We start from the raw sequence: 26905 nt of genomic DNA, 5'->3' as shown, positions 1-26905 counted from the left end.
AGGGACAGACTGATATTCTGCAAAAGGTACAGGGATTGGACTGCTGAGGACTGGGTTAAAGTTAATTTCTCTGGTGAATTTCAGATTGTTTGGCGCATCTGTAAAAACGCTTGTCCGGAGAAAAAAAGGCGAGCGCTACCATCAAGGCCGTAGCTAGGGTAGTGCGGCCGGTGCCATCGCACAGGGCCCACAGGTCAGGGGGCGCTGTTTGGGCCTGTCAAATTTCTGTTTATTATCATTCTAGCTTGTAACTTCCTCTTATTTCATCTACAGCATCTCCTGACCTCCCCTATCTCTTCCCTGGCACTTCCCCATGAAGCCATGGCCCTTTTTTGGGTGCATTATGTCCCTCTGAAAAATTAGGGGGGCACCAATGCTCTTTCTGGCACAGGGCACCAAAAAGTCTAGTTACGGCTCTGGCTACCATCAGTCCTGTGTCATGCCAACAGTAAAGTATCCTGAGACCATTCATGTGTGGGGTTGCTTCTCAGCCAAGGGAATGGGCTCACTCACAATTTTGTCTAAGACCACAGCCATGAATAAAGAATGGTACCAAAACATCCTCCAAGAGCAACTTCTCCCATCCATCCAAGAACAGTTTGGTGACGAACAATGCCTTTACCAGAATGATGGTGCACCTTGCCATAAGGCAAAAGTGATAATAACTAAGTGGCTCGGGGAACAAAACATTGAAATTTTGAGTCCATGGCCAGGAAACTCCCCAGACCTTAATCCCATTGAAAAGTTGTGGTCAATCCTCAAGAGGAGGGTGGACAAACAAAAACCCACAAATTCTGACAATTTCCAAGCATTGATTAAGCAAGAATGGGCGGCCAACAGTCAGTATGTGGCACAGAAGTTGATTGACAGCATGCCAGGGCGAATTGTAGAGGACTTGAAAAAGATGGGTCAACACTGCAAATATTGACTCTTTGCATAAACTTAATGTAATTGTCATAAAAGCCTTTGACACTTATGAAATGGTTGTAATTTTACTTCAGTATACCATAGTAACATCTGACAAAAAGGTCTAAAAACACTGCAGCAGCAAACTTTGTGAAAACCAATACTTATGTAATTCTCAAAACTTTTAGCCACGGCTGTACACCCTTTCATGACAACGGTATCCGATGGCAGTGGCCTCTCAGTAGGATAATGCGCCCAGCCACACTGCAAAAATTGCTCAGAAATGGTTTGACGAACATGAAAAAAAAGTTCAAAGTGTTGACTTGGCTCTTAATCCAATCAAGCATCTGTGGGAGGTGCTGAAAAAAAAAAAGGTCTGCGTCAAGGAGGACCCACCTCGCAACTTATATGACTTAAAAGTATCTGCTGCCAACGTCTTGGTGCCAGATACCACAGGACACCTTAAGAGGTCTTGTGGAGCCCATGCCTCGACAGGTCAGAGATTTTTTGGGGGTACGAAGGGAACCTACACAATATTAGGCAGGTGGATTTCATGTTATGGCTGATGGGTGTATATAAACATATTGTAAACATAAAAAAATAAATTTATAATAAACCAGAAAAGAAGCTATAGTAATCAACAGTCAATATCAAGCCATATACAGCATTAGGACTGAAAAAGTGGCATGGTCTCTAGAAAAGGGGGCATGTTCTTGAGAAGTACACCCTTTTCATCACTATAGGGGCGTTCCCAGCTCTCACGGAGATGCTGGGCTGTCCCCCCCTGAGCTCTCCCCGCAGTGTAAATAGATGCCGCAGCTACTCACTCGTTTGTGATGGTTTCACTAGACCATATCCCTCCGTGAGTGGGAATGGCTATTTAAGCGGGGCGGACCCATAAGGGCAGGGCACATTTCAGTAATTTCAAATAAGACAGGGTGCAGCACCTGCTGAAACAGCCTAGCGGGAATAAAACAACTGGAAGCAAAAAAACTTCTTTGCCTTACTGCACTTATCAATTTGATGTGCGACACTTGTACATCTGTGTGTGAATGAAGCAGAATCTGTATACGAAGTGCTACAATGCAGCAGCCGCAGCATTTTTCTCGCCAAGAACCACTGACAGAGCTGGTTGTGCAGAGTAGGGATGAGCGGGTTCGGATTTATGGAATCCGAACCCACGCGATCCCAGTCAGGGTCAAGTTTTCCCGCCTGACTCTGATCTGAAATCGAGGCAAAACGTCATCATCCTGCTGTCGGATCTCACGGGTTTTGGATCCCATAAAAGGTCCCCGCATCGGCGCCATTTTTCACTCCGGCTGTGGACAGTGAAGAGGGAGGGTGGGAGTCAGGGCTGGCTGGGCTGTGTTGTGCTGCTGTTGTCCATAGGGGCTGTGTCCACTCCAAAGTCCATAGGGGCTGGTTGGGCTGTGTTGTGCTGCTGTTGTCCGTAGGGGCTGGCTGGGCTGTGTTGTGCAGTCAGTTGTCCATAGGGGTTGTGTCCACTCCAAAGTCTTTAGCGGCTGGCTGGGCTGTGTTGTGCAGTGTCCCATAAAGGCTGTAGTCCATCAGGGGTGCTGTAGTGTTGTCCAGGGGGTGATCTGTCCATTAGGGGTGCTCCCCCCAAGTGCAAAAAAATAATTATTTTTTTCTGTGTTTGTGAATTGTGTGCGCTTTAGCCGCACGTGCATCAACAAAGTAGCGCCAAGCGTGCGCCTGTGTCATAAGTCAAGGGCCGACTGGCTCGTCTGTTAAAGGGTGCTGTAACCCCCAAAGTGCATTCCAAAAAAATATATATTTTTTTTCTGTGTTTGTGAATTGTGTGCGCAGTTGCCGCACGTGCATCAACAAAGGAGCAGCGCCAAGCGTGCGCCTGTGTCATAAGTCAAGGGCTGGCTGACTCGTCTGTTAAAGGGTGGTGTAACCCCCAAAATGCACTCCAAAAAAAAAAAAAAAATTCTTCTATTCTGTGTTTGTGTGCGCCTTAGCCGCACGTATATCTCAATATAGCAAATGGAGGACAAAACTTTGTCCGATAAAAATAAAATAGGGAAAGATCCTAGTGCTGAAGCTGCTGCCACTTGTCATGACATAGACGATAACATGCCATCAATGTCGTCTGCCAAGGCCGATGCCCAATGTCATAGTAGAGGGCATATGAAATCCCAAATAACAAAGTTCAGGAATATGACCTTAAAAAAACATTTAAATCATCTGAGGAGAAACGTAAACTTGCCAATATGCCATTTACGACACGGAGTGGCAAGGACCGGCTAAGGTCTTTCCCTATGTTCATGACTAGTGGTTCAGCTTCACATGACGATGGAAGCACTCATCCCACTACAAAAATCAAACGAGTTAAGCTGGCAAAAGCACAGCAAAGAACTGTGCGTTCTAAGAAGATATCACAAATCCCCAAGGAGAGTCCAAGTGTGGTGGTGGTTGCGAAGCCTGACCTTCCCAACACTGGACGGGAAGAGGTGGCTCTTCCCACCATTTGCATGCCCTCTGCAAGTGCTGGAAGGAGCACCCATAGTCCACTTGCTGGGCAGAAGACCAAACATTCCACCTCTTTGGTCTGGCAATATTTCTATCCAAATCCGGACAACTGTCTTGCCATATGTACCATATGTAAAGGTGAAATAAGTAGGGGTAGGGACGTTAACCACCTAGGAACATCCTCCCTTATACGTCACCTGCAGCGTGTTCATAAAAAGTTACTGTCATGTTCAGAAACTTTGGCTAAGACCGTGAGCAGTCCAGGGACACCTAAATCCCTTTGTCCTGGTGTATCCAAGCACCTGCAAACCACACCGTCAACTCCCTCCTCGTCAATTTCCTCCTTAGCCAGGATCGGAAGTAGTCCTGCAGGCCATGTCACTGGCATGACTGACTCTCCTATCCGGGATTCCTCCCGAGGATCCTGCATTGCTACGCCTACTGCTGCCGCTGTTGCTGCTGGGAGTCGTTCATCATCCCAGAGAGGAAGTAGGAACACCACTATTTTTACTAAACAATTGACCCTCCAACAGTCCCTAGTGAGGATGAAGTACGACAGCAGTCATCCTGAAGCAAAACGGAAAACTGAGGCCTTGACTGCTATGTTGGTATTAGACATGCGTCCGGTATCCGCTATTAGGGCAGTGGGATTTAGACAATTGATGGAGGTTGTGTGTCCCCAGTACCAAATCCCGTCTAGATTCCACTTCACTAGGCAGGCGATACAGAGAATGTATAGAGACGTCAGAAAAAGTGTCCTCAGTGTCCTAAAAAAATGCAGTTGTACCCAATGTCCAGTTAACCACGGACACGTAGACAAGTGGAACAGGGCAGACTAAGGACTATATGACTGACAGCCCACTGGGTAGATGTATCGCCTTACGCAGCAACAACAGCAGCGTCGCCAGTAGCAGCTCAGAAATGCCAGCTCGTTCCAAGGCAAGCTACGCTGTGCATCACCGGTTTCAGTAAGAGGCACACCGCCAACAACCTCTTAGAGAAACTGAGGGAAATCATCACCCAGTGGCTTACCACAACTTAGACTCTCCTGGGGACTTGTGATATCTGACGCCGCCACCAATATTGTGCGGGCATTACATCTGGGCAAATTCCGGCACGTCCCATGTTTTGCTCACACAATAAATTTGGTGGTGCAGAAATTTCTGAAACACAACAAGGACGTGCAGGAGACGCTTTGGGTGGCCCGAAAAATTTCTGGCCACTTTCACCATTCAGCGACTGCGTGCCGAAGACTGGAGCGCCAGCAAACACACTTGAACCTGCCCTGCCATCACCTGAAGCAAGAGGTTGTGACGCAGTGGAACTCAACCCTCTATATGCTTCAGAGGATGGAGGAGCAGCAAAAGGCCACTCAAGCCTATACATCCACCTATGACATAGGCAAAGGAGGGGGTATGCACCTGACTCAAGCGCAGTGGAGAATGATTTCCGTGTTGTGCAAGGCTCTCCAGCCCTTCGAACTTGCCACACGTGAAGTCAGTTCAGACACTGCCAGCTTGAGTTAGGTCATTCCGCTCATCAGGCTTTTGCAGAAACAGCTGGAGAAAGTGAAGGAAGAGCTAAGACGGAGCGATTCCGCTCGGCACGTGGGACTTGTGGATGAAGCCCTTCATTCGCTTTGCAGGATTCGAGGGTGGTCAATCTGTTGAAATCAGACCATTACATTTTTGCCACCGTGGTCGATCCTAGGTTTAAAGCCTATGTGGTCTCTCTCTTTCCGGCCGACACAAGCCTGCAGAGGTGCAAAGACCTGCTGGTGAAAACACTGTCAGCTGAAGCGGAACGTGACACGTCAACAGCTCCTTCTTCATTTTCTCCCGTCTCTGGGGCTGCCAGGAAACAACTCAGATATCCTAAGTAATACGCTGGCGGTGATGCAGGGCAGGCAGGACCAAGTTTGGACATCTGGCCCGGATTGAAGGACCTGGCAAGAATTTCTGACATGTCTACTGTCACTGCATATGATACTGTCACCATTGACAGAATGGTGGAGGATTACATCGGTGACAGCATCCAAGTAGGCATGTCAGACAGTCCGTACTTGTACTGGCAGGAAAAAGAGGCAGTTTGAAGGCCCCTGTACAAACTGTCTCTATTTTACCTGAGTTGACCCCCCTCCAGTGTGTACTCCGAAAGAGTGTTTAGTGCAGCCGGGAACCTTGTCAGCGAAGGGCGTAGGAGGTTGCTTCCACAAAATGTGGAGAAGATGATGTTCATCAAAATGAATTATCAATTCTTCCAGGGAGACCAGCATCCAGAACGTACAGAGGGACTTGTGGTGGTGGATTCCAGCGGGGACGAATTAATACTCTGTGATGAGGATGTACACAACACTGAAGAGGGTGAGGAATCGGTGGATGAGGACAACACCATGCCTCCTAGAGCCAGTTTGTGCAGGGACAGATTAATTGCCAGCTTGTTTTGTGGGGGCCCAAACGAACCAATCATTTCAGCCACAGTCGTGTGGCAGACCCTGGCGCTGAAATGATTGCTTTGTTAAAGTGTGCATGTCCTGTTTATACAACATAAGGGTGGGTGGGAGGGCCCAAGGACAATTCCATCTTGCACCTCTTTTTTTTCTTTGCATTATGTACTGTTTGGGGCCTAGTTTTTCAAACTGCCATCCTGTCTGCCACTGCAGTGTCACTCCTAGATGGGCCATGTGTTTGTGCCGCCCACTTGTGTCGCTTAGCATAGTCATCCAGCTACCTCGATGCAACCTTTTGGACTAAAAACAATATTGTGAGGTGTGAGGTGTTCAGAATAGACTGGAAATGAGTGGAAATTAATGTTATTGAGGTTAATAGCATAGGAGCAGAAAAACCCACAAATTCTGTGATTTTAGCTGTTTTTATGCTTTTTTTTAAAAAAAAATACAGATCCAAAACACAAAATCCAGAACCCAAAACACGGAAGGGTGGTTTTGGCAAAACCAATCCAGATCCAAAACAGGAAGAAAGATCCAGATCCAAAACACGAAAAGTGGCCGATGCACACTCCTAGTGCAGAGCTGTATGGTTTTAAGCCTGTTCATCTGGACCTGTGTGAATAAAATGTTATGCTTTTAATTGCATTCTGATTTTCCCCTCATGAAGTCCTGCTGAAGGAAGAAACGCGTTGGATAGAAGGAACGTGTTTATGGGCGGTTAATTTGGGTCCACTGTCATGAGCTCACACCTTTTTAGGTGCAACAGCAATTAGGTGCCATCTACCAATTTACAGACAAAATACAGCATCTTGTCAAACAAATTGATGTAAGCATATCTATCATGAATAGCTTGTTTTATGTCAAATAAACTATTTTTGAATATGATTTAACGATTGGCCATGCGGCCTGTGTTTTCGGGTGTACTCTTCTGCCGTGAGGATTTATTTTCAGAAGCCCTTTGGATCATGTTCTTCAATGAATTACCTTGTGGACTATAAGGATCAAGCAATATTGCAATATTGGGTGAAGATTCCAGAAAGTCTTTTTATGGACTTGGCTTCAGATACTCTTTTTAAAGTGTAAACATATGTTATCAACACTCACCATATGCAAAGTGCTATTTAAAGATTATCATTATAGCGCTCTCTCTCTCTTTTTTCATTATATATTATATATATATATATATATATATACACACACACACACACATACAAACACACACGTACTCACACACATACACACACGGCCTGATTGTAAAGTAGTGAGACTGCCTCAGTTTTCCTGTCCCATAGGTAGACGTGGCAGCGCTATGCTGGTTATTGTGAAGCTTATACATCGGTGTGTCTGAACCTGCTGTTGGACTGCCGTAGTCTTCTTTGTTGGGTCACAGCGAGTGGAAAATCTTTGTACATTTCTTCATGGTGGATGAGGAAGACGTGTCTGAGATTACGTCAGTGATGTGTGATTGAATTTTTTGTGTTAAGCATATGGTGGAAAACCAATTAGCCACGTTGCAGTATTTCGGTGGCGGAAGCACTTCAAAAAGGGTAATACGTGAGTGACTGATGAAGAGCGTTCTGGGAGACCATCCACCGCGGTTACAGATGTCAACATTGCCAAAGCGGTGGAGATGTTGCATAATGACAGAAGGTTAACATTATGTAAACTTTCGGCTTCACTTGGCATCTCATTCTAACGAGTTCAGCATATTGTGACAAAGGAACTAAAAATGCATTGAGTATGTGCCAGGTGGGTACCCAGAAATCTGACAGTAGAACAGATGCAACGACGAGTTGAATCGTGCAAGAACACAGTATGAATGTCAGAGGATACCAGATTCCCTGACATCGATTGTGACGTGTGACGAATCGTGGGTTCGTCATTATGATCTGGAATTTAAACAGTTTAGTGTATGGAAACATGCAAATTCACACAGCGCAAAAAAATCAGTGTGATTCCTTTGGCGTGTAAAGCCATGCCTCTGCTGTACTTTGATGTACTCGGTATGATCCTACAGCACTGTGTTCCCCATGGACAGACATTAATGGTGACTACTATGCAAACGTCCTGAAAACCCATTTGCATGGAGCCATGTGGAGGAAAAGACCACACTTGCTGAAGAAACAATGCTTTTTGCTCCAATACAATGTCTGAGCACTTGTTGCTGCTGTTGCATTGGCAGCATTGACAGAAATTAATGGCACAGCACCAGAACACCCTCCATACAGCCCAGACTTAGTGCCCTGTGATTTCTGTTAACTCACAACTCTGAAAAAACAACTGCGAGGAAAGAAGTCTCAATTGATGAAGTGAAAAATGCCACAACTGCAACACTAAGTATGATGTCACAAAACAGTCTACTACACATCTTTGAATTTGAATCATTGTTGAAACTGTGCAAAATACTGTATAATATATATATATATATATATATATATATATATATACACACACACACACACACACACACACACATACATGTATACACACACTAGATATACAGATATCTCTATCTATCAAATGTATTCATACAAACTACACAAAAAAATTATATTTACAAGTATATTAAAGGATTGGAGGACAACTGCATCCAATAAGATTGATAGCGTTCCCGCTAGGCTATTTTAGTGGGGCGGGGCGCCCTTCCCGATTTTAAAAGGGGCAAAATGTGCTCGCCTTTTCAGTGGCGCCTCGCTAAAACAGCCCGCCCTGTGCCTTCCCCACCCGTGGGCTGCAGTGTTCCATGGGTGGGAAAAGTTGCAGTGACCGATCATCGCCGGGTGAACAGATGCCGTGCGCATGCACACGGCACCTTTTTGACCATGAGGGGAGAGCTTGGGGAAGCCCAGCACCTCCATGAGTGCTGGACAAACCCACAAGTGACACGAATTGGGGGCGTGTCACAAAGACACACCCTCCCCGATCGGCCAGGTCTCCTTGCCACGCACAGGCTCCAAGCCTGCAGTCTAGTGGGAACACTAGATTGACATGTAAAGTGTGAAACACCACTTCATTTGCAATCAGTTAATCATTTTCACTTCTGTGTGCTTAAATTCTGCCATCCAAAGTCTAAAGACTCTGCACTGCCCCCACCTCTCCTCCTGCACAACCCAGTTTTGTAATATAAAGTAACTACCCCCCACTACAAATATTATACAGATATTAATATACTAGTCGCGATGCAGATTCGGTCCTGCGTCTTCAGACGCAGGCATCGTATCTGAGATGCTGGCTGGAAGTGCCTTTTTCCATCAGACACTTGCATGTATTAGCATATTTTTGCACAGCTGGTACGTCCAAAGACTGAGCTGCTGTGCAAAAGTGTACAAATCTGAATCAGGCCTGGTCATAACACAAAAATGCAGTGAAGTCTAAAGAACGCCAGTGTGTGTGTTCTAACAAGCCATGGAAAACAAGGAATACTTGAAGCAAACGTGTGTCAGATGTAGTCTATACAATATCAGCAAAGCGCTTTAACTCTAATGCAGTAAAACAGATTATACAATAAATGTATAAAGATGAATGTATACACTTGTATGAAGTGCTGGACCTGTGCCTCCAGCAGCTGCCTCTACTGCCCATCCTTATTCTGGCAGCATTCATTGCCTCACATGGTGCAAAGCGCTACAAATCATCCAATGTACTTTTACATCCTGCCTGTTTGAAGCTGCCACAATGTTCATATTTCACAGCCCCAATTCAGCAGCTGACAAGAGCAGAGAAGAACTGTATATGACTGCACTGTACCATGCAGCAGAAGGCACATTCTAATGTCTGAAACCCAGGTGATGACCGTGAGGTTTTCACTCTGGTTTCCTTGCTAGAGAGAACAGCTCTACCAAAGTGCCACTAGTGTGTTATATGTTATAATGCTGTTACACTGGATTTGGAGGTCAATAACAACCAATATTGGAGCCTATATTAAAGGATCGTGGAAGTAGAAATCTCTGATGGGCGTGGGCATACTGGATGATTCAGAAGAAATTTTACACGATTTGTCGTTCCGATGCGTCGAAATCGGGTGAATCGTGTAAAATATTGTCTAGTGTGTATACACCTTTACATGATGCCTGAGCGTGTGACTAAATTGCTGATTGGACACGGAGGTCCATCAGCTAGTTTGCGAGGTTATACAATACCAATGTTACAGTGGCCTGGAGTCCGGTCCGTGCACAGACTGATTCTCCAAGGTATGTGCAGTAAGTAGAGGACGCGCGTTTTGCCCGGCTGACGGCTTGTTCACCTCACCTATTGGACAGTCCTACATTTATTTTTCTTCCGACTGTGTGCCAGTATGGAATACCATTTCCCTACTACTTTAAAACCTACAGCCATACATTACTTGATCTGCCCAATCTCGTCCGATCTTGGAAGCTGTACAGTAATAGGCCTGGTTAGTACCTGGATGGGAGACCACCTGGGATTACCAGGTGCTGTAGGTTAAAAGAGATTATTTGGGATTAGGAGGCACATGGTTGAGCAAATTTTGGTGCGACAAGTTCACTTGTGATGTGTCACTGTACTATCAAATTTGAAATAAATTTTACATTTGAATTAAAATTTATGTTCAATGGGTTACATATATATATACATATACACACACATACACACACTTCGCCATATAATCTGTATATTAGTGTGAATTAACACATGAATATTACAATTCATAATATAAATTTTTGGCTGCAGGTGAATAATGCAATATACCTGAATATATAGGTACCTTGTAATTTCATTGATATACATTAAAGGTTACATTTTAACAGTGTTTTTAAACAATCATAAGAGTGCCCCAGCAACCAGCCCTTCCTTCCTTCTACTTGCTTAACCTCCTTCTGAGAATGCCTGAGGACACAACTGATCTACTGTATTTTGAAACCTGAGAATATGTTCTTGAATCTCACAAGAAAATATGTATATATGCATATTTATTTACAAATGATACATTATCTGCATTGTAGACATTGCTGCAATTTTTATCCTACAACCGATTATTCATTTACATAGCACATAACTGCGCCAAGGGATATTTTTACATTATTTCGATTACCTAAATTACCAAATCTCGTCTAAGGACTAAGAAAAACACTAGGTGGAATTCAATTGTTTTCTTCTGCCTGTAAGAAAAGGGTGCCAGGCGGGCGATATTAAATTGTTTGAAAATGGGCACAAGTGCCGCGGTCGCCCGTGTCAGGCCTAAATGCATCGGGTTTAGATGTGTAAAGCAGAGTAAAGTAAAAGGTATGCTACCCAAAAGGACAGTTTTTTGAGGATTTCTGCTCGTCACCTCAGTTGAGTGCAAGCAAAAAAAAAAAAAATGGGCGCCCGCGGCACTCGCTCCCATTATCATAAGCAATTGAAAAGCTCCCGGTTACTTTAGATGGGAAATCAGGCACTCAAAACCAACTGAATTCCCTTCTCCGATACCTCATGCACCTGTATATATAAACTTTCCGAACATAACTTCCCTTTCCATCACTTTTCTTGACACCTGCAATGTTCGCAGGAATTAACCATAAGTGCAATATAATGTAGCGCTACTAAGCTGCAGAGAAGACCTGATTCATAGGATCTTGTTATAGGTAGGGTAGGGCAAAGTACAAGGATTTAACTATGTTTTCAAATATTTTTTTTAATGAATTAAGAAACAATTTTTTGATTTTTACAGTTTTTGCTAAATGCGAGCCATTTTACATATTGCAGTGATCACAAACGACGCGCTATAGCGTGTTTTTACGCACTACGGAAAACTGGTTACCCACTTTTTAAATCTGATCGGGCCCTGCAGGACGCGTTGTGCCTTGCAGGAGGCGCTGTGTGCTGCAGTAGCCAATCGCCGCGCGGCAGCATTGCCTCCCTGGCCAAACCACGCGCCGCATCAGCGTAGTCTCCCCAGCCAATTCCCGCACCGCTGCTGCAGCGTCTCCCCGACCGATCCCTGCGCAGCGGCGTCTCCCCGGCCATTCACCCTCGTGAGTCCTGACACCACCTCTTTCCATCCATTCCTGGCGAAGCGGAGCTACCCGGAGAGAGTAAAGAGGTGGGGAAGCCAGCATAGGTTGGGCTGCAGCAGCAGAGAGGAGTCCTGCAGGCTTGGCAGGAGGCAGAGCATCAGAAGTACAGGCAGTAGAGGCAGCTGCAGGCGGACAGAGACCCGGCCAAGGGCTCCCAGCAGAAGCAAAGGAAGTAACCACTGCCCCAAGTGCTATCTACACTTACTCCCTCCCTATCCCCAGTACTGCCCCAGTTGCTAGCCTGACCACCTCCCTACCCCCAGCACTGCCCCTAACCCCCTCCTTGCCTCCCAGTACTGCTATCTACCCTAACCCCCTCCCTACCTTTAAAAGTACTGTCTGCTCCTAACCCCCTCCTTGCCCCCTGTACTGCCCCAGGTGCTATCTACCAATGCCCCCTCCCTGTCCCCCAACCTGCCCCAGCTGTTATCTACATTTGTCCCCTCCCAACTCTCAGTGCTGCCCCAGCTGCTATCCTAACCCCTTCCCTACCCCCAGCACTGCCCCTAACACCCTCCTTGCCCCCAAGTACTGCCCTAGCTGTAATCTTCCCTTACCACCTTCCTACCCCCAGTACTGCCTGCCCCTAACCCCCTCCTTGCCCATCAGTACTGCCGCAGCTGCTATCTACCTCTGCCCCCTCCCTGCCCCCAGCACTGCCTGCCCTAGCCCATTCCTTGCCCCCAGCAGTCGCAATTGCTGTCTGCCCTCACCCCCCCATAATATGCCAGAAAGTGGATTAGGACCCACATTTTTTTTCACTCAGCGCGATCACTGTATTGATTACATATGCAAAAGAAAATAACACTAATTGGTGTGATTAGATCTACAGTTCACAGATTATTCAGCAAATAAGAGCAATGTTTTTTTTTTTTTATTTGAAATGAATTACAGTTCAAGAAAAATATAATAACAGAAGACTGTTACTAATGCTGGCCATACACTCTGCAATTATCGGGACGATCCGCCCGATATCGGCGGATCGCCGCGATAATTGCAGCGTGTATGCGGGCGACCGAGGGTTAAATATTGCTCGGTCGGGCATGCTGGATTGTCCAGCATGCCCGTCCCATGCGATATTTACCCGGGAAACTGTCGGCCGCATCGGGCAGTGAATGCCCAGCGCGGCCGACAGACATTTCCTGTGTTCCTGAAGGAACAGGGAAATGTCTCCTCCCCCGGGGGCGGAGCGCGGATGTCGCGCTATACACTGTGAGATTTCTCTCACAGTGTATGCCGGCGACATCTGCGGCTGGCAGGCAGCCAGATAAAATGTCTGTCGGTCTGACAGACATTTTATCTGGCAGTGTATGCCCAGCATAAGTTAGGAGGTGGCCCCAGAGGACAAAATATTCTTGAAAAAGACATATTAATCTGCGTGGCAGTATATATACACATTACCATCATTTAGGGTATGCATTTTGTGCTTGGCAAAACACATCGCTGCACTGGAGAGCTGAGTATATCTAAAATGGATGGAGTGACTTGGAGTTGGGAGTAGGAGCATTCTAGCACTCTAAATCAATGTAAAAAGACATTTGCCTAGCATTCAGCTAGATAGAGTAGCTGGCAGTGTTTTTCTTGCATACAATTAATGTCAAATAAAATAGCAAATATAAAAAAAATACTTGCATTTCCACCCCTCTCAACACAACATTGTTTAACTGGATTTATTTCCAACTCTAAATGAGTCCCTATATCTCTGGCTCAGCTTCAATGTTTAGGGCCACACCGTTGCTAAGCATATAATGAAAGGGAATAAACTGGCAAACACAATCTCCAGCACGAGACCAACAAGCAATGCTACAGGGGGTCAACGGATCTCATGTAATATTACACGCTGTACCCGCCTGTCACAGCTCATGCTGTGATTTTTTTTATTTATTTTTTTTATGTACAGTGATTCTTGTATTTAACTCTTCCCTAAAAAGGAAACAATGAAAAACATTTTAGAGACTCTCTGTATTGTAAGAATACTTCATAGCCCTAGAATTCAACAAGTACAACAAACTGGCCATTGGAAAGAAAAAATAGGAACATTTCTAAAGGTGCCCACACACTAGACGATCATCTGCATGATATGAACGATTTTGATGCATCGTAACAATAAATCGTTAAAATTTGTGCAAATTGTGCATTCTCCACGAACGATAATGATCCCGATGCACAGTCCCGCAGGTCGTTAATCGTATCTTCAGATGTTACCTACTGCAGGGAATATCTGGCAATCTCGTTAGCGATTTGGTGCATTTGGTGTATTTTTGCACCTCCGATCGAACGATATATCGTTGGATCTGCGTCTTGAGTGGCATTTCTGGACACTCCCATCCTCCATTTTGTACAGCATCGTGATGGCGTTTGGAGAAGAAGCACAGAGTAGATCTGGGACTGATCAGACAATTTGCAGGCCCTATTCTTCATTGTTTTGGTATGTGTTTAGAGCCATGGCCAAAAGTTAAGAATGACACAAGTATTGGTTTTCACAAAGTCTGCTGCTTCAAGTTTGTATGATGGCAATTTGCATATACTCCAGAATGTCATGGAGTGATCAGATGAATTGCAAAATCCCTCTTTGCCATGACAATGAACTTAATCCCAAAAACAACATTTCCACTGCATTTCAGCCCTGCCACAAAAGGACCAGATGACATCATGTCAGTGATTCTCTCATTAACACAGGTGAGAGTGTTGATGAGGACAAGGCTGGAGATCACTCTGTCATGCTGATTAGGTTAGAACAGCAGACTGGAAGCTTTAAAAAGGAGGGTGGAGCTTGAAATCATTGTACTTCCTCTGTTAACCATGGTTACCTGCAAGGAAACACGTGCAATCATCATTGCTTTGCACAAAAGGGGCTTCACAGGCAAGGATATTGCTGCTAGTAAGATTGCACCTAAAATCAACAATTTATCGGATCATCGAGAACTTCAAGGAGAGAGGTTCAATAGTGGTGAAGCAGGCTTCAGGGCGACCAGGAACGTCCAGCAAGCGCCAGGACAGTCTCCTAAAGTTGATTCAGCTGCGGGATGGGGGCACCACCAGTGCAGAGCTTGCTCAGGAATGGCAGCAGGCATGTGCGAGTGCATCTTCACGCACAGTGAGGCGAAGACTTTTGGAGGATGGCCTGGTGTCAAGAAGGGCAGCAAAGAAGCCACCTGTCCAGGAAAAACCAGCAGCAGACTGATATTCTGCAAAAGGTAGAGGGATTGGACTGGTGAGGACTGGGGTAAAGTTATTTTCTCTGATGAATCCCCTTCCAGATTGTTTTAGGCATCTGGAAAAATGCTTGTCTAGAGAAGGAAAGGTGAGCGCTACCATCAGTCCTGTGTCATGCCAACAATAAAACATCCTGAGACCATTCATGTGTGGGGTTGCTTCTCATCAAGGGAGTGGGCTCATTCACAATTTTGCTAAGAACAGAGCCATGAATAAAGAATGGTAGCAAAACATACTCCAAGAGCAACTTCTCCCAACCATACAAGAACAGTTTGGTGGTAAACAATGCCTTTTCCAGCATGATGGAGCACCTTGCCTTAAGGCAAAAGTGATAACTAAGTGGCTCGGGGAACAAAACATCGAAATTTTGAGCCAGGAAACTACCCAGACCTTAATCCCATTGAGAACTTGTGGTCAATCCTCAAGAGGAGGGTGAACAAACAAAAACCCACAAATTCTGACAAACTCCAAGCATTGATTAGGCAAGAAAAGGTGGCCATCAGTCAGTATGTGGCCCAGAAGTTGATTGGCAGCATGCCAGGGCGAATTGCAGAGGTCTTGAAAAAGAAGGGTCAACACTGCAAATATTGACTCTGCATAAACTTAATGTAATTGTCAATAAAAGCCTTTGACACTTATGAAATGCTTGTAATTTTACTTCATTATACCATAGTAACATCTGACAAAAAAAAAAAGTCTAAAAACACTGCAGCAGCAAACTTTGTGAAAACCAATACTTGTATCATTCTCAAAACTTTCGGCCATGGCTGTACTGCAGGCCACCAATGTTTGGACCCCCAAATGTATATTCCCCTGAACAGCAATGTTTGGACCCCAAATGTATATTCCCCTGAACAGCAATGTGTACACCTGTTGGCCGAACAATAAAGTATATTTGGCCAGCAAATAATACATTTCCCACTGTCCCACATATATGCATAATATGCTGCTGATGTGTACTCCACGCTACTGCACCCCAACTGTGTACTCCACGCTACAGTCCCCCAAGTGTGTATCAAGCTGTTGCCCCCCAACAGTGTACTCCACACTAATGTTCCCTATAGGTGTATTATAAATAATACATATTTAAACTTTTTAAAACTTTATTAAAAAAAAAAAAATTAATATCCATAAACAAATAACTACAAATTTCGCAACAATTTAAAAGTTTGGGGAACAAAATAATTGTCAAAAAATTGGATTAAAAATTATTGGTCTTTTAATCTTTTTATATAGACATGGCGTTGGACAGAGACCGCCAGTTCATCACGAGTTTCATTGATCTCGAGAACGAATGTTTATGGAGAGTGAGGAGCAGGGATTATGCCAACAGGGCAAAGAAAACTCAGGCACTGCAAGACTTGGTTGACTACTGCAGGCCATATTACAGTCCTGTAACGGTGGATTGGGTGCGGCGAAAGATACAAAATCTCTGCACCGTCTTCACTAAAGAGAATAATAAGATTGAAAAATCTAAATAGTTCGGTGCAGGGGCGGATGAGGTATACGAACCCACCTTGTGGACAGGCCTTGTGATAATGGCTGAGAAAGACACTGCAGAGGAGGCAACAGATGCGGGTGGCTCGTCGGAGGCACTATCGACAAGTTCAGACACAATGTAAAAGTTCTGTTTTTTTTTAAATAGATATTTGTAAAAATCAAATAATCTCCTCTCCTTTATCTAATTGAGTCCTCATGCCACGGCACTGCACCCACTCCATTAAAATGGGCCAGGAACTCCACCCTGGACCTGTTTTGCCCGTATTGTCCCAGTGTTTTGCAGGGGAGGTACTGCCACAGAAGACATTTGAACTACCTCCTCTGGTTGTACTGCATCTTTTGGTTGTGTTATGCTTGTTGTCCTTGGCTATGTTGTTTTTTTGGAGGAGAATGTTATGAAGGACAACACGCCGACACTATCCAATCAATTTTGTCAATTCGCAGGTTGATGGGGGTGCAGAATATGTGGAAACTGTTGCTTAGTATTCTATAGGCATTCTCAACAATACGCAGTGCCCTAGAAAGCCTGTTGTCTTGGAAGTGAGCCTCTCATAGAATGGGGTATTTTTGAAGGACCCACCGTCCGAAGCACGGCCATTCTTGCCCACATCCACAAATACTCAAAACTCATAGTTGGCATTCACCACCACCATGAGAACAATACTGAAGTACCCCCTTATAGTTGTAGTAGTAAGACCCTGATTTGGCAGGTGGGGTTATCCAAATGTTTACCATCGATCGCTCCCCCGCAGTTTGGGAAATTCCAACGCCTGTCGAATTCCTCTGCGATGTCTTTCCACTCCTCCACCCTTGTAGACTGAAATAGGTCAATAAACACGTGATGTAAGTGCAAATTGATGGAGCCGGGACCTCACGTTTATTCTTCTATTCTGATCTGCGCCGGCAGAAAAATATATCAGTACCCCATAGTTATTGGGGCTGATAAAAAATTATGATAATTTTATTTTCAAATTGTATTTCATTTTGTTTTACACACTTTTGTGTTTGGAATGTCTGCTGTAGAAAGCAGTATGGTTTTTTTTGTGTACAGTTGTACATTTATTTTATATTTTATATAGAACAAAGCAGCCATGTTGGCACCAAAACCATTTTTATAGTGTCTTACTCTTTCTAAACCACAAGAAAAAGATTTGATTAAAAAAGATGGTTGAATAACCAACTTGTCAGTCTCTCGAAAAGTGTGGTTTGGTTTCTTACCTTACAAAACTTGTACTGCAGCACTTTCACAATCGCTTTGCAGGTCTCAGGGATAATGAGGCCCAAAGCTTGAGGGGAGATGCGGGTCCCAAACTTCAGGTCTTCCATGGACCTTCTATAGCAAGGTACCTCAGCGTAGTCACCAGCCTCTCCTGAGCAGGGATGGCCCTCTGCATCTTGGTATTCTGACTCTGGATATGGGGGGTTACCAGACGTAGCAACTCCTGGAAGGTGGTGTCATCCATGTGCAGGAAGTTGCGGTAATCATCCGGGTTGTTCTCCCTAAACTCCATCAGCAGTATGTAGGATCGTCTATCAATCTGCAGCAGCCACTCCTTCATCCAGCAGGACCTCAGCCTCCTCCTTTGCTGGGCCCTCTGCTTCTCAGATCTCAGCTTCACCCCAGCATAGGCGAGTAGAAGTCTACACTGATAACTATCCATCACCACAGAATGCAGGATAAACACACTTTGTTATGGCAAGCCAAAAACAAAGCAAAGCACAATAGCAATGTACAGCGTTCAGCAGGTATACACCAAGCCTCACTAGTCACAGAGCAGAAGTGCACAGATGTAAAATGGTGGCCGTTTTATATATCCCCATATAGTCCTGCCCATTATTTAAATTTACAAGAAATCTTTAAGATAATTGTCAGGTGTATTAGCAAGCAAACAATAGTTTGTTCACGATCTAATGATTTAGAAATCGTTAGTTAGATCATTAGATAATTTGTCAAATTGTACAGTTTTATGCACGAGTGTGTTTATCACAGGCTGCCAGAGAGTTCAAGGAAATCGTTGACATTGCATCGTTTACACGTCGTTTAGTGTGTGGGCACCTTAGCACATTGTTTATAGCTCTAATCAAAAACTAATTAGGTATGAAATCTGTGACTTCCCAGCTAATGCTGTCAGGGCATGCTGGGGCTTTAGTTACACAACAAATGAGAAGAGTTTACTGTAGCTTGATCTAAATAAATACTGGAAGATTATTTTTTTTATCCTTCCACTGCAATGAAACAAATGGCTAAGCTTGGACACGATTAATGCTCGTGAAGCTACTTTCATTAAAAATGAATAAATATTGATATTTTAGTTCACTCTAGCTCCGGCGGCAGGCAGGGCGCCGGAGCTAGAGAGGGCAACCCGCGCGCCCGAAAAGGGGGCGTGGTCATGAAAAGGGGGCGTGTCTATAAGACGCGTCCCCTGTTCGTCATACTTGGGGGCGTGCCCGGCGCTTACGGACATGCCGGGCAGCCCCCAAGCGTTGCAGAAAGGGAGAATAGATGCCGGGCGCATACGCCCGGCGTCTATTCTCCGGCGGTGACCGGAACGTCACCGCATGTTTCTCCTCCCGCGGGACACTGCGTCCCGCGGGTGAGAACGGCACCCGCAGGCTGTGAGGGCTGGGCGCTTTTTGCATTCCTCCTGGAGGGCAGGGTGCTTTTGCCCTCCAGAAGGAGGGCAGGGCGCCGCGCCCCACTAAAACAGCCTAGCTGGAACGCTAATATTTTCACATGTTGATTGAAACAATTTCTACAAATACCATGAAAATTCAGCCACAAACCACTTGTAGAAATGAGTTACTGCTGTTCAATATAAAAGCTTACAATACAATAGTGGTCCGAAGGCAGATTCAGATAAATAACATTTTGGGGTACTCCACTCCCTCTTCAGCAGTATCATGTACAGACAAATATATTGGGACTAATGTAGAGTTGAATGCAAGTCAGCTTGTTGAAAGTATTTTAAGTGGTTTTTTTTTAGCACAGCGCATTCTGTGCCATGTACCAGAGGATGGGCAATGTAAAGTAAGTCATACACGACCGTGGCATCTCCCCTTGCGACTGAAGGGGCAAAACTGTAACAAAGGTGCTTGCAAATGGACAATACTGTTCACTCTAGGTCCAGTGCGGGGCAGGACTCCGGATCTTGAAAGGGCACTGTAGCGCACCTCCGAAAAAAGGCCATGGCCACAAGAAAAGGAGATGTGTCTTTAAGACGTGCCCCCTTGTCATCACTCTTTTGGGCGTACCCAGCACTTACGGACATGCCTGGCTGCCCCAAAGCTCTCCTTTCTCTGTGAACAGATGCCGTGTGCATGCCTGTGGGTGGGGATGGCACCTGCTATGTAGTGTTCACTCTAGCTCCGGCGGCAGGCAGGGCGTCCGAATAGGGGCGTGGCCATAAAAAGGGGCATGTCTATAAGACGCGTCCCCTTTTTCGTCATACTTGGGGGCCTGCCCAGCACTTACGGACACGCCGGGCAGCCCCCAAGCGCTGCAGACAGGGAGAATAGATGCCTGGTGCATGCGCCCGGCGTCTATTCTCCATGGTGACCGGGTCACCGCACATTTCTCCACCCGCGGGACACTGCTTCCCGCGGGTGAAGAAAGCACCCGGAGGCTGTGAGGGCAGGGCGCTTTTTGCCCTCCTTCTGGAGGGCAGGGCGCTTTTTGCCCTCCACAAGGAGGGCAGGGCGCCGCGCCTCGCTAAAACAGCCTAGCGGAAACGCTAGCTATGTTTTATCACATCAAGGTGATATATAGTGATGTTTAGTAGACATTCATGTAGACTTTCCTGTCCAGCGTCTTCATGCGTGTATCCTGCCCCTCCGCAATGCCTGGAAGCAGTGAGAAGACAGAGATATTGGAAGCCCGATATGCCTGCTTCCCACTGCGCATGCGCCAGCATCTGATAGCAGCAGGTCAGACCTGCTGTAATGGACGCTGGGTAACAGGGGGCTAAGCTAGCGCCGGGTAGAGAGCAGTACAGATTACGCCATCCTGAGATGGAGAATCTGTACACAGCAGAGGAACAGAAAGCTGAGCTTCCGTTCTTCTGTGAATTGCACTCATTATACAAAAGTATGGTAATGCAATTCATGGGGTCAATCCAATTAGGTGCGAATTGAGAGTTTGTTTCTTGAGACTTACACACTTTGCAGTAAAGCGCGCTCCCGAGAATTCTCCAATCCAATTAAAAATGCCTATGCACACTACTCGCAGCGGAGGGGTGCGAATTGACTGCCAAATGAGATTTGCGAGAAATGCATTAAAATGTGGGGAGTCCATCCTGGGGTGCCTAAACTAACGAAAAAGTTGATTTTGGGGTAATTTGAGGCCTTTTTTTTTTTACTCCAAAAAATGACATGTAATTATTGGACTAATTAAGCGAATAGGAAACTTCCAAATGCCTAATTAGTCATTATGGGTGGGGGTGTCCAAGGGGTTCAGCATGGTGTCCCCACATTTTAACCTTAAAATAAAGATTTTCCTTTCCATCTCTAAACCTCAGGGAGGTGCGAGTGGAAAGTTGAGAATTCAGTCTGGCTGATTCAGTGCGTGTTGCTAATTGGATTGCAAAATTAATTCGCTATGTGAATTCAAAGTGAAAATAGCAACTCGCACATCGCCATTCGCACCGAATTGGATTGACCCCTATGAATTGCCGAAGGCAGTGAAAAGCCCTGTTTTCAGCTAAAGACTTTTCACTGCTCTATGAATAGACCCCTTGATCTTTTACAAGGCTGGACGACAACTCTCTGCTGCAGGGGGTCAATGACCCAAACCTAAAATAACACTTTTGTTGATATTTGAACTAATTTAGTCTACAAAATGTACAAACACCAGATTATAAAATTTATTATTATTGGCAGAGTTTTGCAAAAGATAGGGTGTATAATGGATGTACACCAACATATGATATCACAGGTATCAATTACTTTGGTACTTTCATTTTATTGTACGGCAGAATTTCAAATATCACTATAAACAAAGAAAATTGGATTGCTAAGGATTCTATCATGACATTCGGTGTATAAAATTCCAAAACAGGCATCCACACGTAAAAAGATATTTCAGTTATGCATCCTAACTAGAGCTAGGCAAAGTAAAACATTATATGTTTGTGACACTGAAGTAACTAGAGATGATTTGATAGTTTCATCTTCCTATTGTATTGATCAAATTTACATCACCTAAACAAAAATACAGTCCAAAGTATGTTTTCTATTTAAGCATAGCTTTAAATGGGGCGGATTACTGATTTATTACATATTGCAAAATTTGGATACACACCTTTTTATTATGAGGCAAACACATTAAACATGTTTAGCTCCACACCAAGAACTAACCACACTTTCAGTCTCATGATTTGACCAGATTTTCACCACACTCCAATGCACAGACCAATGAACCTAATGATCAAAGGAAGATGCATATATTTTGTGCTAGACTCTGCCACTGATATGAAACAATATGGCAGATAATCTTTGTCACACCAAATGCACAAAAGTATATGTAGTTAAAAAGCAAAGATAAACAACATGTCTAATGTAACATATCATGTCTTTGATATATAAATTATGTTTAATACGTAAAAAATTTTTTTATTTCTCTCTCTCCACAAGAGACTTTAAAGTTGATTTGTGCAACAGTGACCTGACCAGGGGAAAGAAAACATGGTGATTGGAGAGACGTCATACTTTACAACCTGTCAGCCATTAACAAAGATGCTGGTGGTATTATCACAATTTGCCATGCTAAGTATAAAATGACTTAATACTAGTACTTCATGAAGATAGAGATTTTATTTAAAAATAACTAAATAGAAACTAGAGCTGAATCACAGTAATAGTGGAAGACTAAAGTTATAACACCAGTTTATGGAGTTTTATTTTGAGACAGCAACTAGCAACAAGAGAATAATGCTGGCGACCCTACATGTCAAACAATTATATAGCATACACATATTCCCCATTGCTTTACAGAAAATATTTACTCATTGATATTAATTTCACACAGTGTGTGACCAGTATTTGTACTCACTTGCAGGTGGAAAACCCCTAACAGGCAAACTGAACAAATCCTAGAAGCTACACAGCCAATAAGCTTAAAAACTGTATATAAAACTTTTGGGAGTCAATCTATTGATGCACAAATTCAATGGATCCTAAAATATAATTTTGTCGCGTGAATTTTACAGCCTCACTGCTTACTTCTATAATGTTATTACACCCCTGGTTTAGTACAGCGGGATGTAGTTATTATGCCGGCCGGAATCCCGACACGTCTGAATCCCGGCGCCGGCATCCAAATGGTAAGTAGTGGGGTTAGGCACTAGGGGGAGGAGGTTAAGTTTAGTTTAGGGAGGGTAAGGTGTAGGGGTAGGATACTTACCAACAAGTGTCCATATCCTAACCCTGTCGGGATGCTGGCATCGGGATTCTGACTGCCAGGATCCTGAGCGCCAGCATCCCGTACCCAACCCAGTACAGAAAAACAGATTTTACATTAGGGAAACAGAATTTTCGATGTATCAAGCAGTGAAAAGAGTGGAGAAGTGGATCAGTAAAAGACCAAGTAAATAACAAGAGTGGCACTTGTCAAATAGCAGCTATTTAAAGGAGAGTGTCAAACTCAGTCAAAGGAAATAAAACAGCGCTAGTGGGCATCCAATAGTTACATTCCAATCAAATCCCATACACGGCTTGGTCAATGTATAAAAAAAATAAATTAATATTGATAGAACATATCTATACAAAACATTAATTAATCAATAAAAATATTGCATGCATAAATGGTCATACACTCCATAAACCTAAAAAAAATGAGGGGAAACAGTGTGTAACTGATACAATACGATATTCTAGTTGGATGACATATAACGGTATCAGATAATCTATTAACTAAAAAAATATATACATATGTGATATATCACTAATTAAACAAGATCATTAATGATTATACTAAATTAAATGGCCCGGCCTACAGTATTTGTAAATCACTGCTGGAACCATATATATTTGTCTAGGATTCCATCTCTATGGCAACAAAAACGAGAGAGAAAAAATTATTTCAGTGCACGGTCATATGCATACCTCATGTTTTCTGAAAAACAACAATAATAATACTTATTTGGCGGCTAGAGGTGTATTTTAATATGTAATAAAAAAAATAAAGTTGTTCCATGTAAACACTACATGTGGCACAAATATATGGCATAGTAATTTCTCCCCTTATAATTCATATACAGTAGGTGTCCCATCAGTTACTGGCTGTTAAAAGAAGGTTATTCCCAGGTTTAAAAATGGTATCTGCTGGACAAAAACCAAGCAAACAATGCACAGTACTTCAATATTAAGGGGGAGAGTCATCAACGTTTGGAGAGATATAGCACCAATCAGCTTTCAATTGTCATTTTACAGGCTGCGTTTGAAGAATGCCAGTTGTACTCTCTCTCTCTTCATGCTTTGATAAATCTCACCCTTATTTACAGCTCAATTTTAAATAAAAAATGGTAGCTCCCATTTATACCAACACAGATAATGCAGGAAAAAACATGTCTGTATTTTAAAGTTGAGTATTTGAACAGCCGACACATTGCAAGCGTGTCGGCGGGTGTGTACCCCAAAATGTACGTGAACTGAGTCGTTTATAGGGATACCGCATTGGCTGTGCAGCACAGCAGATGGTCGATATATCTGCACATATATCGACCATCTGCTGTTGTGTACGGGCGTCATAGCATGTACCCAGCATTACATTTAAGCCTCATACAGATATAATGTACTTCATGCTTGCAAGGTTATTTTTACCAGTTTATAAATGGATATTATTAAATGTGATGTTTCATGTTTGGATTAGTAGGAAATGCGTTTTGTCATCCTTTACATATTTTACCTACAGTTGGTTTATTCCACATATTTTACTTTGTAATTTTAGTAGCATTCCACTTAAACAATCCCTATAGCTGCTTGATTCCTTTATTACAATGAATACTGGGAAAAGTTCCAAAGCAATATATGCAATTCCTGACATTCCAATGGGTAAACTAGTGTGTGATATTCAGGTCTGAAAAGGAAAAAAAGTAATGGTAAAAACCTGAGAAGCAGTGTCTGGACTTTTATAACGGAAAGGAAAAATTAAAACAGAAGTCAAATCAGCAGTTAGACATTATCGCATATACAGGGGTCATTCCATGTCCAACGGACCAATTCAAAGATCATCCCCACCAAATTTTAGTTCACAATATGCAACAGTAGAAAAACTATGGCCCTCAAAGTGGGGGTGGGGGGTTTTACTACTATTGTATGGTGTGAACTAAAATTTTCCCAACGTTAGCCAGACATATATGCCAGCCTTCATATAAAAATGTATGACTATTGGAGATGGTCGACTCCTGGTCCACTTGACATGGATGACCCACAGGTAATGGACAATCTGAAAGAAATTGCGCTACAAGTATACTCAATGACACATATAGGGGGACATTTAAAAAGCGCTAATGTAGCGTGGGTTACACGGCAGGAAAACCATGCATATACGAGCTTCTGACGAATCCATGTGCTTAATGACTCTCCCACATAGATATGCAGCATTATGCCTTACTTCTAAACATACTCTGCAGTGTTCTCTCCAGAAACATTTTCCAGCCGGGTGGTATCAAGAAGTCGCCGGGTGGGCGCCTTCTCAATAATAAAATGTTTTAAAGCCTGACCTTATAATGATTTAAACTTGAAATAACATTTTATATATTAATTCTCCTATTAGAGGCCCAGTTGTCTGATTATGAAAAGCTGCAAAGTCTGTAGAATCTGGTCTTTTATACAGCTCCCAGGTACTGTCCCCACTTGCAGGCTCCCAAAGTGCCAGATGGTGCACCCGCAAAAACAGCCTCAGTGCCCATTATGCAGTGGCCCCTGTAGTTATCACCTTTATACATTGCCCCCTGTAGTTTTCCCCTTTATACATTGCCCCCTGTAGTGTTGTTTTGCCCTTATTTAGTGCCCCCCAGGATGAAGTAGTGCCCCTCATGCAGTGCCCCCAGACTGGCCCCTCATGCAGTGCCCCCAGACTGGCCCCTCATGCAGTGCCCACAGACTGGCCCCTCATGCAGTGCCCACAGACTAGTCCCAGCCCCAACCCAGAATTTACCTGAACTGGCGCGGCTCCCACTTCCGCTGCCTTGCTCTGACTGGATCTAGCAGGCGCGCAGGGTAGGCTTTTCACGTCGCGGGTGACGTCATGACGTCACCCGCACAGTGCATCACTGGGAAACACTTGCCTCTGAAGCAATCGGAGGCTTCTTTAGCCTACGGTCACTTCAGAGGTCTGCGTTCCACACCAGGAGGCGGAGGGAGACCGGGAATGTGGCGGCGGGGGGGGGGGGGGGGCGGGGAAGTGCCGGGCGGTGGGCTGTTTCTGCCGGGCGATGCCCCGCAGAAAACAGCCTGGAGAGAGCGCTGCTCTGTACGTGCCTCTACCTACGTGACAGTACTGCTTTCCTCCTTTCTGCACAGTCTACCATCCTAGGCAATAGAAGTATTTATCTGCTATATCGGATTGGTACATGCTACATTATCTCATACCTTGCTCATCATCGGTCTGCAAAACACTAGCACTCATTAATTGATATTTTAACAATCTTTTATTTGTATAGGACTACTAATTAACACTGCACAAAGAATATTTTTCCATTCTCATCATTTTTTTTTTTTTTTAAATAGCTAACATTTTATATAAACGCTCCATAACTATTAAACAGCATAAGAAACTAACCATTTCTTTAATATCTGTTTAATTTGAAGGATGAATATATAAAATATTTTAGAAGAGATGTACTAAGCCTTGGAGAGAGATAAAGTACCAAGCAATCAGCTGCTGCCAGTTTGCAAACACAGCCTGTAACATGAGTTAGGAGCTGATTGGTTGGTACTTTATCTCCATGGCTTAGTACATCTACCCCTTTATGTCTTATCCAAATGTAGAACGGAGTAAGCTTGCTCACAGTGCTTTGCATTCAAAATATTTGAAACAATGGGCCTGATTCAGAGCCGGACGCAATTAGCGCTCGCTCGTCCAGAAAATAGGGGTGGCTATTCAAATGAACCGTTCGCTGTTTGCGGTCTGTTCACGCCTCTAGGTCTGAACGAGCGTACAAAACTTGCGGTCGTTTTTTGGGAAACTACGCCCCCTGGCCGCTCGCATCCTACGTCACGTCCGCTATTTATTAGATTAATCGAGTACATCGAACAGGGTATGAACTGCTCGCTATTCTTGTGGTTGGTTTTTGCTACCACAATTTTGCGAGCAGTTCTGGCT

General features: G+C 44.1%; 1 protein-coding gene and 1 pseudogene across 3 annotated transcripts in view; one reads left to right on the top strand and one right to left on the bottom strand.

The window, feature by feature from the left end:
• Positions 1-26905, bottom strand: part of ROCK1 (Rho associated coiled-coil containing protein kinase 1) — a 162763-nt gene that overhangs the window by 109483 nt on the left and 26375 nt on the right. The gene's annotated exons all lie outside the window — the stretch shown is intronic.
• LOC148526900 (5S ribosomal RNA) lies at positions 10178-10296 on the top strand (annotated as a pseudogene).

Source organism: Taudactylus pleione, unplaced genomic scaffold (assembly GCF_031769625.1).
Source record: "Taudactylus pleione unplaced genomic scaffold, aTauple2 ptg000093l, whole genome shotgun sequence".
NCBI classification, from domain to species: Eukaryota; Metazoa; Chordata; class Amphibia; order Anura; family Myobatrachidae; genus Taudactylus; species Taudactylus pleione.
Note: the sequence above shows the minus strand (reverse complement) of the source record. Positions and strands in the feature narration are given on the sequence as shown.